Below are 11,920 nucleotides of genomic sequence, written 5' to 3'. Positions count from 1 at the left end.
CCGACAACAAAGCTTACGCCTCCCTACGGCATGTGCCGAGACTTCTATGATGTCAGAGGCAGGGGATCAGCAGACCGAGCACTTCCAGACATGGTTGGCAAACTAGCCAACCAGTGCTACCAATCCGGAGTTCAAGCCAACCGGATCCGCGAGGTCAATGTGGAAGTGCAAGTGCACACTTCCGACATCCGCCGGTTGGACAAGTTGCAAGGGTATGGCCTAGACCGCACTAATGCCATCCAAGAACAAATGAATGCAGCAATCGCAGTAATAGCGGAGATAAGAGAACGACAAGCCGAGTTTGATAGGCACCTCATGGAGTCAAAGCAGTCCGACACGGAGTCAAGTTCCAAGCCGCAAGTAGTACTTGCCCGATTCTCAAATTTTGTTATAAATTAGGACTTCGGATAAAAGTATTATTTTCTTTGAAATTTTCTGTAATCGGAGACCTTTAGAAAGGTCAAAAACATTTGCCTATGACTCAAATGTAACACAACTATATGTTTAATATATATATAGGGCATATCTCTTTCTTGTTTTAATTATATGTAGTCCGTTCAATCCATCAGTACATCTATTCAAACGATTCAAAGCCCTGTGTTGGCCAAACCAAATACTTAAACGACTAAGGAGAGTTAAATCATTATAATTCAACTCTGAACTACCAAAACTTATAAATCTTCCATTTTCTTCTTGGCAGCGCGATGCCTCCTCGCCCAAACCTAAGGCCTAGACCGGGCACGGCACCACCTCCACCACCAACTTATGACCCAGCCATGGTCTAGGCTGGTATCACAGCAGCAGTAACTGCAGCCCTCTTGCAAATTAACTCCAACGGAAATGGAGGGGCAGGAAGCAGCACGAATCATTCCAATCATGGCATTGGTCGTGGTCAAGTAAGAGAATGTACTTACAAGGAGTTCTCTAACGCTAAGCCAAGATCTTTTAATGGAATTGGGGGAGTCATTGCACTAATGCAATGGTTCGAAAAGACCGAAACGGTCTTCAAGATCTGCTCATGCCAAGAAACAAGCAAAGTCAAGTTTGCTGCTTGCACCTTCATTGACCGAGCCCTCACCTGGTGGAAAAGCCATGTCAATTCTATGACTCTTACTGTCACGAATGCCATGAGTTGGGAAGATCTGAAGGTTCTACTGCTGGAAGAATACTGCCCAAGGGGCGAGATACAAAAACTTGAGCAAGAGCTTTGGAATCTGAAGATGACTGGGTCTGATCTAGTCGCCTACACAGCTAGGTTCAACGACCTCGCTGCTTTGTGCCTTACCATGGTCAACCCAGAATCAAAGAAGGTCGAAAGGTACATTTGGGGGTTGTCACCCCAGATTCAAGGGCATGTCCTAGCTTCCAACCCTATTACCTACAACAGCGCTAAACGCCTGGCTCAGCGACTTATCGATCACGGAGTAAAACAGGGTACCATAGCAGCTACCGCCAATCCATCTAAAGAGGCACAGGGCCAGGGAAGGCCTTGGAACAAAAGAAGGGGGAAAACCATACAGGAGTACCCCTAGAAACAACAAGTGGTAGCGACCCACGCTATTACTGTACCTACCACCACTGCTCCCAGAAGTTCATACAATGGAAAACTTCCGAAATGTAACCAGTGCAACTTCCACCACCACGGTCTCTGCCGTAACCTTCAATGCACCAGGTGCAATAGGAAGGGTCATACAACCCGCTACTGCAAAGAGCCAACCCAACAATCCGCCCCCACTGCTAATACCGGAGTAAGCCGCGCCTGCTTTGAGTGCGGAGACACGGGGCACTACCGCAGGGACTGTCCGAAGGCAAACAACAGGAATTCCGGCGGAAGGGGCCGAGTTTTCGCAATGGGGCAAGATGAAGCCGTTGCGGACCCTACTGTTGTTACGTGTACGTTTCTTCTCGATAACCCGTATGCATGCATTTTTTTTATAGTGGAGCGGAAAGGAGTTTTGTGAGTCACGACTTTAAAAGCATGCTAAAACCAATACCACAATCATTAAGTGAACCGTTCATAGTAGAAATGGCCAACGGGAAAACCGAAGGCACTAAGGAGATATATTTAAACTGCACCCTAACTCTAAACGATAATCCCTTTCCAATCAATCTCATGCCAGTCTCGATTAAGAGTTTCGATGTCATCATTGGCATGGATTGGCTGAGTTCTCATCATGCGGACATTTTATGTTACGATAAGGCCGTTCGCCTTAATCTGCCAACCGGCGAAACTTTCATTGTCTTGGGCGAAAAACCCAGTACCACTCTTCGTATCATCTCAAGTATCCAAGCACAGAAGTGCCTATGCAAGGAGTGTCACGCGTTTCTGGCACATGTTGTAGATATGAAACGCGAAGTCCAGGGCGTCAAGGATGTGCCCGACGTATGCGATTTTCCCGACGTTTTTCCTGAGGACCTCCCAGGAATACCACCCGCAAGACAAGTCGATTTCAGAATCGATCTGGTTCCCAGAGCTACCCCAGTAGCCAAAGCACCCTATCGATTAGCCCCGGCAGAGATGCAGGAGCTATCCAGCCAACTGAATGAACTACTTGGAAAAGGATTAATCAGGCCGAGCTTCTTGCCATGGGGAGCACCCGTGTTGTTCATGAAGAAGAAGGATGGATCGTTCAGGATGTGCATCGACTACCGAGAACTCAACAAACTTGCCATCAAGAACCGATACCCCCTACCCCGAATCGACGACTTATTCGATCAACTCCAAGGAGCCAACTACTTCTCCAAGATCGATCTGAGGTCAGGATATCACCAGCTGCAAGTCCTAGAGAGTGATGTTCCCAAGACGGCCTTCCGGACGAGATACAGACATGACGAGTTCGTAGTGATGCCGTGCGGTCTAACCAATGCCCCGGTCGTATTCATGGATCTAATGAATCGGGTATGTCGTCCATTCTTGGATAAATTTGTTATACTATTCATAGACGACATACTCATTTATTGAAAGAATAAAGAAGAACATAGTCAGCACCTGAGACAAGTCTTAGAGACGTTACGGACTTAGAGACTTTATGCAAAATTCTCAAAATGTGAGTTTTGGATTAGAAAGGTGGACTTCCTCGGTTACGTGGTCAGCAAGGAAGGAAGGAATCCACGTGGACCCCTTAAAAATCAAGGCTATCGAAAACTGGTCTGCACCAACTACACCACCAGAAATTCACCAATTTCTAGGTCTTGCTGGTTATTATCGAAGGTTTATCCAGAATTTCTCCAACATCGCAAAGCCTCTTACCGCTTTAACCCAGAAAGGTGTGACCTACAACTGGGGAGAAAAACAAGATGCTGCATTTCAAACCTTGAAACAAGCCCTTTGCAGTGCACCTATCCTTTCTCTTCCGGAAGGGACCAAAGATTTTGTGGTGTATTGCGACGCTTTGAAGCAAGGGCTGGGCTGTGTGCTAATGCAGAGGGGAAAGGTTATTTCATATGCCTCACGACAACTGAAAACGCATGAGGTCAATTACACCACTCATGACTTAGAACTTGGAGCGGTGGTCTTTGCTCTTAAAATCTGGAGGCACTACCTATACGGTACCAAGTGCACTATCTTTACAGACCACAAGAGCCTCCAACACATCTTCGAACAAAAGGAGTTAAACATGAGACAACGACGTTGGGTCGAATTGCTCAACGACTACGAATGTGAGATTCGCTATCATCCAGGAAAGGCGAACGTCGTGGCCGATGCCCTTAGTCGAAAGGAGTACTCTGGCCGAAGAGTGAAGTCATTAGCCATGTCAATCCATTCGCACCTGTCAGCGCAAGTCAAGGAAGCTCAAATAGAGGCCTTGAAACCCGAAAACGTGACAGGTGAGGCCCTTAGGGGAATGGACAAGAACTTAGAAATCAAGAGTGACTGAGCACGCTACCTCATGAACCGGATCTGGACACCCAAGTTTGGTGGATTTAGAGAGGTAATTATGAGCGAGGCACACAGGACTCCATACTCCGTACACCCAGGGTTAGACAACATGTATCTAGATCTCAAGCAACTCTACTGGTGGCCAAACATGAAAGCGGAGATTGCTACTTATGTGAGCAAGTGTTTGACTTGTGCCAAAATAAAAATAGAATAGCAGAAACCTTCAGGCCTACTCCAACAACCTGAAATACCTGAGTGGAAATAGGAGCAGATTTCCACGGACTTCATAACCAAACTGCCCAAAACTCAGAGTGGCCAAGATACTATTTGGGTAATCGTCCACAGATTAACCAAGTCAGCCCATTTCTTACCGATCAAGGAAACTGATAGGATGGAAAAACTATCAAGAACCTACATCCGGGAGATTGTACGACTTCATGGCGTACCGATGTCCATCATCTCAGATAGAGACAGCAGATTCACTTCCAGATTCTGGCAATCATTGCAAAAATCCATGGGAACAAGGTTGGATATGAGTACGGCATACCACCCACAAACTGACGGACAGAGTGAGAGGACGATCCAAACCTTGGAAGACATGTTGCGAGCATGTGTAATCGACTTTGGTAAGGCATGGGATGTCCACTTACCTTTGGTTGAGTTCTCTTATAACAATAGTTATGATACTAGTATCAAGACTGCTCCATTTGAAGCCCTTTACGGCCGTAAGTGCAGATCACCCCTGTGCTGGACGGAAGTGGGCGACACGCAATTAGCAAAGGGGCTAGTCCCTAATAGCACCCTCACTAGTCCAGAGATCATCAGTGAAACGACTGAAAATATCGTCCTAGGTACATTGGACCCTTCAAAATCATTTCAAGAATTGGTCCAGTGGCCTATAAACTCCGACTTCCAATAGAGCTTAACAAAGTCCATCCAGTATTCCACGTATCGAACCTGAAAAAGTGTTTGTCCGACGAAACACTTGTAATTCCACTCGATGAAATCGAACTAAATGAAAATCTTAAGTTTGTGGAAGAACCCGTCGAGATCATGGATAGAGAAGTTAAACGAACTAAACAGAGTCGCATTCCAATAGTTAAGGTTCGATGGAATGCTAAGAGAGGACCCGAGTTCACATGGGAACGGGAAGACCAAATGCAACAGAAGTATCCGCATCTCTTCCCCAGCCCCTAAGACCTCTCTTTTGTATTAAAATTTCGGGACGAAATTCCCTCTAACGGGGGGATGATGTAACAACCTGATATTTCAACTCATTGTAATGACCTAAAAAGTCAAGTATTGTAACCACCTTGGAGTTTATAAAATTAACTTTGATAATAAAATGCCCAAAAAGTATCTATTTAAATTCCTACTATGTTTAATATCAATAAACCGGGATCGTACGCAAAACGGATGCCCAAATCCGGCTTCGTTTATTGAAATTAAGATTTTTCGAAGTTCGGCTTAGCAGCAGACAGCTAAAAACTCGAATCGGAAATCGAGCGACTTTTGGCCGGAATGACCTAAACGAGAATCGAAGGTCTCGAGAATGGTATTTCAGCGGTAAAAAGTCTGGCAAAAACCGACGTCAGATAAAGAAGTTATGAATTTTTAATGAAATTCCTTAATCACGTCATTTTAATAAATAAATAATAAAAATAATTTCATAATTTGCCAACGGAGTCTAAACGAAAGTTGTAGATCTTAGTCTCACCTACGCGTGGATATAAAGACCATCGAAAACGGAGTTCGTATGTGGAAGATATGAATTTTTGACGTTTATTAAATAAATTATAATTATATTTAAATCAAAAATGCTAGTAATATCCGAAGAGGAGTCAGCGTCCTCATCCGAGGTACGCGCCGCGTAACCCCGTACGCCCCGCGTACCCGAGGGCCTTGGCGTCGGACCGTCCACGTCGCCCCTCTACGAACCTACCGACTCGTCCCATCCGAGCTCCGGGGCAGTCGAGGACTCGCTCATGCGTGACGCACGGGTACGCGCTGCGTACGCCCGTACACCCCGCGTACCGAGGCCTCTCAGCCCCTATAAAAGGGGTGCGAGGGTTTCCGAAAAACTTGCTCATTTCTTCTCATTTCCCTTGGGTTTTGCCTCGTTTTCCGTGCCCGTTCAAACCCGAAGCCCTGGTCATTTTTACTCAAGTCCCGAGAGTCGATTTTACTCCCGAGATTCCCGAGAATCCCGAGAAAGATCCGCTTCCCAAGACGAAACTCTGCCTGGTTTTCCATCTCGCTATCTTCAAACTTCCAAGTGAGTTCATACCCCTTCAAACACACTTTAAATATATTTCAAATGCTTTTATACTCTTTTAGGGGGAATACAAATAAACATACGATTATTATTGTGTATTTCATAATATTTCACTTGCTTATTTTTATCAAATGAATCACTTGTGATTTAGTACTGCTATGTGAAAACTCTTGTCATACTTTACATGCATTAGATTCATACAAAGTATTTAGTAATTCCAAAGTATCCTTCATTACTAAACCGTTTTATACATTCTAAAAACTTATGATTTATGCTTTGTCAAACATTGTGAAAAAGGATAAACTTTGCACACAAAACTATTACTATAATACAGACTTAGTTGAGAATCCATGAGATACGTACATCTTCAACTACTGCCTTTTTATTAGAAGGTATCGCTACAAGTCCTGTCTATAACCAGAGTCTCCCGTTCGGAGAACGTGTCAAATGTGTATAGATCTATACGGGAAGTCATGATCCCGCGCCCTGACTGTTAAGCAACAGTCCTTCCTTTGGGGTGACAGTTTGTCATAACGCTACGACGCTTGAAGAACGTCGCTACAGGCATATTATGTTTAGTATGGTTATAAAACTCATCGGATATACAATTATTATAGTACTTCTGATTGATGAACGAGTAGCTATTAAAACTATTCTTTATCTAACAAACTGAAATCTTCTGATGGGTTTATTATATAAATCTATGTTCAAAATAGCCTAAAACATGTGGATTGCTTTCAACGTTTTTTTTTTGTCTTGGACATTAAACAAACTATTACTTTAGGAAAATAAGGGATTTTCCTGTATTCAAACCAAACAACTATTAGGAAAATAAGGGATTTTCTTGGTTCAACTAGCAACATTTTTCAACACAAATACTCTCATGCATTTCATACTTTTATTAGAAAATAAGGGATTTTCCTGGAAAATATACACTCATTTTTGGAATGGCATTCAATGTTTCTAAATCACTTATGAACTCACCAACTTAATTGTTGACACTTTTTCTTTGAAATAACTTGTATTCTCAGGGAACCGTTAAGCAGGTTTGGAACTCAACTTTTGGAGATTAACGCGCTGGCGTTAATTATTTCTTTTGAAAGATGTTTATGCATTTATCTTTTGAGTATGTAATGAATACAATGATGTAAACATTTTTAAAACCTTTATATATGTATGGTGGTGTGTACTTTCCTTTCTATGAACTGTTATGATACTGAATATGACATCCTCCGCCCCCGAACGTTTCCGCCGTTCTGGTTTGGGGGTGTGACATATGTAAAACTCTACAAGAAAAGGTAAATCAAGAAATAATAACAACATTAAAGAACAATGATTGATTATTATTATTATTATTATTATTATTATTATTATTATTATTTATTTATTTTGTGGTTTTAGGAGCGAGATCTTGAAAGTCAATTAGCTATTGTTTCTTCTTCACAATCTTCAGTAAAACAAAGCCTGACTACAATATCAGAAAAAAGACCTCCATTAATTCCTTCCACATCAAAACTCTGCCTCCCTCTTAGAAGAATAACAAATTTTGTGTCCACTCATCCACCATCATCCGCCGCCTGAAAATTACATTGATCAAGTGAATTTACTTTTAATCCATATTGATCATTATATGTTTGTTTTTTTTTGAAATGTTGGATAAAAAGTCTGGATTTTGTTTTTTAAAAATGACATTTAATTTTCATATTAGAAATGTTAAGATTTATTTGGTTATTGTTGTATTGTAAAAATTTATAAGATTGCTTTTTTTTTTTCTTTCGTCTAATTGGATATTATTATATTGTATATTCAAAATGACATTTAATATTTCAAGAATTTCTTAATCATTGACATTTTTTTGTCTAGGATAAATCAGTGACGACTTGTTTTAGTCACTAATTAGATAAACCAGTGACCACTTTCCATGGTCACTAATTGGATAAAACTAATCTAATAAAATAGTGACGGCTTTTATTGGTCACTAAATACATAACATAGTGACGACTTTCGTTGATTAGTGACAACATTTAGCAACGAAGCGGATCGTCACAGATTTAGTGACGACTATATTTTAGTCAATGTTTAGTGACAATATTTATATTGGTCACAAAATCGGTTTTCTGACGGACCTATAGTGACGAAAAATGACGACCAAAATTTTGGTCACTAAATCATTTAGTGACGACTTATTCTATTGTTAGTGACCATTTCGTTTTGGTCCCTAATTGGCATTTTTTTTTTTTGTAGTGAATGGTGACTGCGACGGCAACAATAGCTTTATGACGGCAGCCACCACCTTACGGTGGTGGCGGTGGTTTCCCTCGTTTCCTATTCAAACAGCTACACATACGAAATAACACAAACCACTCGGATTTGAAGCAACAGCGCACTCGCGCCTACGTGAAACACGAACATGGAGGATGGAACGCACGCTACAACCACCCTCGGGGTGGTAGATGTTGACCAGAGCAACGGTCGTGACTGCTTGAGGTGCCAAAGATCCAAGAAGAACAACCCATCCACGGCATGTGGCGATCCTTCTTCAGCTGTTCACGGCTTCTCCGGCGGTGCTCAAACTCGACTGGCTGCGGCTGCAACAGCTTCTCTCGTAAAACCCCTCACAATCTCGGCGCCAAAACCTTTGACCCGACGAACACATGGTGGAATTCCAGTCGTGCTAGGCGGTCGGAAAACGAACGAAAGGATGGAGGCGATTGAGCAGCTGTGGAGGAAAGTGGGTGACGGCTGCAACATAAGGGCTCCTAGGGTTAGGGTTCCCGAACAGTGACGGGCTTATACACCTGGTTACTTCCAAACTTCCCATAATATACAATTCTAGCCCCTCTTTCTCCTATTTTTTTTCAATATAACTCCTTTATTTACAATTTAGACCCCAGCTCCTAAATTCATTTCAGAATAAGCCCAAAAGTCACTAAACAGTCCCTCCTCCACAATATATTATCAATTTGAATCCAATACTTACACTTTTAGCCCCTGATTGCATAAAATCTTTTTAATTTAATCCCAAGAACATTTCTCATACATACGTTGTTTACTGTTTTAAATTAATTACTTTTTTATTGTAGCGGTACATTGCTTAAGGTTACTTTGTTTGGAGTTTAAGCTCGTTAACTATCATATTTTATGCCGGAAAAAAAACTCTTTTATTTAATTACCCAGTTTGCTACACACAATAATTGGATTGGTTTGTGCCATTAGTGTAATATTTACTTATTAAATAAAAAGAGTTTTTTTATTTGATGTTTTTTACTGGTCATGGTGGAGTTTCATTTTATTTGGACGCATCTAATTTGTTTATTAATGCACTAGGTGTAAACCCGTGTACTACACGAGTTGATTAAAGAAAATAAAATATTAAATGAAATAGTAAGTAGTTTTTAAAATAAAATTTTGAAATAATGAATGGGTGAACATATTAATTGTTATTTAGTATAATATTTTTTGCATTTGATAGTTTACATATATAAATATAAATATTATGTGGCTTTTTAATTTTAAAAGTTAGAAAAACCATAAATTGACATGTATATATTTTTTATATTTAAAAAATATCACAAAATGACAAGTATCAAATTCAAGATTGACATATGACAAAATTATCTTCATTTGTTATGGTAGATATCTTTTTGAGACTAACAACTAATCGAAAAAGTTAGTTTGGTTATTACAATCTTTTAGTTTGATGAATAACTCTTAATCGTGTTCCCCTTCATATTTTCAGGGAGATAAAAAGTTTGAATGTAGTATAACTGTAATTCTGATTCATATTTTTTTCTTATAATGATGAGTTTAAAGATGATTATGAAATAAAAATGTTTGTGATATCATGGAGCCATTAAAGGTATATTATCACTTTTAAAGTTATTTATTATTATTTTTTTATATAAAAAGTTTTTTAATCTACTTTTGGTATGGTTATAGAAAAGCTAGTTTATTTTACTCGGAACACTCTATGTAATTAGACAGGTCTATCCTTGGTTTTATGATACTTCTACTAGACGTGGAAAGAATGTTATAGAGGTGTACACTTTACAATATTGATCATACATCTAATTCCCAAATACACTTGTTTGCTAAAAATTACCGACGGAATAACTCGCTATCAGATTATCGATAGATTTTATGTGACAGGTTAGCGGCAAATTTTTGCATTATAAAAATATATATATAAATTCATGAAATAATTAACAATAATTACATATTCAACAAAGAAAAAATCATGAAACATACATCAACCAAAAGGGTATTTATTAGTCATTAGTTCGTTGGTGACTTTACTTCTCCATAGAAAGACTAAAACTAAAAACATCTTGAAAAGTAATTCCACCTTGAGGACCCACCAACTCCATTTCTAACAACAATGTTACTTAGACTGTCACCATTGATGTCAATGTTTGTCTGTGTTCACTCCGCTATACCAAAACCACTCATATTTGATATAAGTTATTTGTTATAATGAAAATAACTGCTTGTGAGAGCAACACTTTGTTGTCTTCCGAAACATCTTTCCCAAGGAACACAATCCACTTCGCATCAGAATTGGTGATTCCGATTCCAATTCCGATTCCTCCGAATTGAAAACACGCCTTCAGATCAACAATCTCATATTAAATCAAATGAAAAAGATTGGAAATTTGAGCAAATTGAGATTCAAATTAACACACCTTTGTGCCCTCAATCACCCAATACTGTATTCCCTTTCACACTGCAAGGAGGATAAACGTAACAATCAGAAATGAAAACACAGCATTACTGGATTTTTTTGAATGACCATTTAAACCTTGGACCAAAACTAAAACAAGCGGTATACTACAGGGACCAAATTTATTGATATTTAAGGAATAAACATGTCAAGAACTACTGATCAGATCTGCAACTTCCGTCAAGATCGACGTCATCTCCAAACATTATTCAGTAAAAATGGAATAAGATTTCAGATTTAGACCCTACTGAAACGTTACTAGATATAGCAATAAATTGGAAAGTTGAGCATTAAATATTTATTGGCATCAAAACAATTACATAAGAAAACGTTTTATAAACTTACCTTGGAAATAAGGTGCAAGGGCCTCAGGACAAACCCAAAAAACCGACTCTTGAAATGCTATGAACACCTAACTGGTACCGATCTGATTCTACTTGACTGACAACAGATCAAGCAATAGAGTGAGTGACAGGCAAACAACATAAACTTCGAAACACCAAAAAAAGGACAAAACAGCTTGAAAATACATGATTCAGAATGGTATAAATTAAAGTATCAATTAACTTACATGTTTATTGTTTTAAAATGTTGCGGATCTTTGCTAGTTTTTTGATCTATGTGCATGATAGAGAATTTGTTTTTGAAATCGACACAAAAAGGTTTTGTTGATTATCAAGACTGAAAAAACGCAGATCGATAACTTTATCAAAAGAATCCACGATGTTCAGATATCCATATCCTCCTGTGCCAGTAGTTGAATAGTTTGAAGATATAGAAAAAATATATCGCTTACATTTGGATGTTGGATTGTTGGATCTAGATTCACAGGGTAGATTATGACAGCGGCTGTGAAATCGTATGAAAATGAAACTGAACATCTAATATATATAGTAAGAAAAGTGTGGGCGTGAACCCTAACCCTGATCTCAAGCCATGGTGATTTGCATCAACCTCCCCCTAAAATTGTACATATCGTCACATACAGCCCAACCATTACCCAAAATGACACTTTTGTTTCTTGATGAATAAAGTGGTAAAAGCT

The 11,920-nt window shown here is 39.6% G+C and overlaps 1 long non-coding RNA gene across 1 annotated transcript; it reads right to left on the bottom strand.

The window, feature by feature from the left end:
- Positions 1–10,842: 10,842 nt before the first annotated feature.
- LOC122196443 (uncharacterized) lies at positions 10,843–11,718 on the bottom strand. Its single transcript, XR_006187931.2, has 3 exons — positions 11,447–11,718; positions 11,221–11,316; positions 10,843–11,071 (listed from the first exon to the last, which is right to left on the bottom strand). It is a non-coding gene; the product is annotated as an uncharacterized LOC122196443 (long non-coding RNA).
- Positions 11,719–11,920: the final 202 nt, after the last annotated feature.

The sequence above is a fragment of the Lactuca sativa genome, chromosome 1 (genome assembly GCF_002870075.4).
Source record: "Lactuca sativa cultivar Salinas chromosome 1, Lsat_Salinas_v11, whole genome shotgun sequence".
NCBI classification, from domain to species: Eukaryota; Viridiplantae; Streptophyta; class Magnoliopsida; order Asterales; family Asteraceae; genus Lactuca; species Lactuca sativa.
This window is presented reverse-complemented; position numbering and strand designations above follow the sequence as displayed.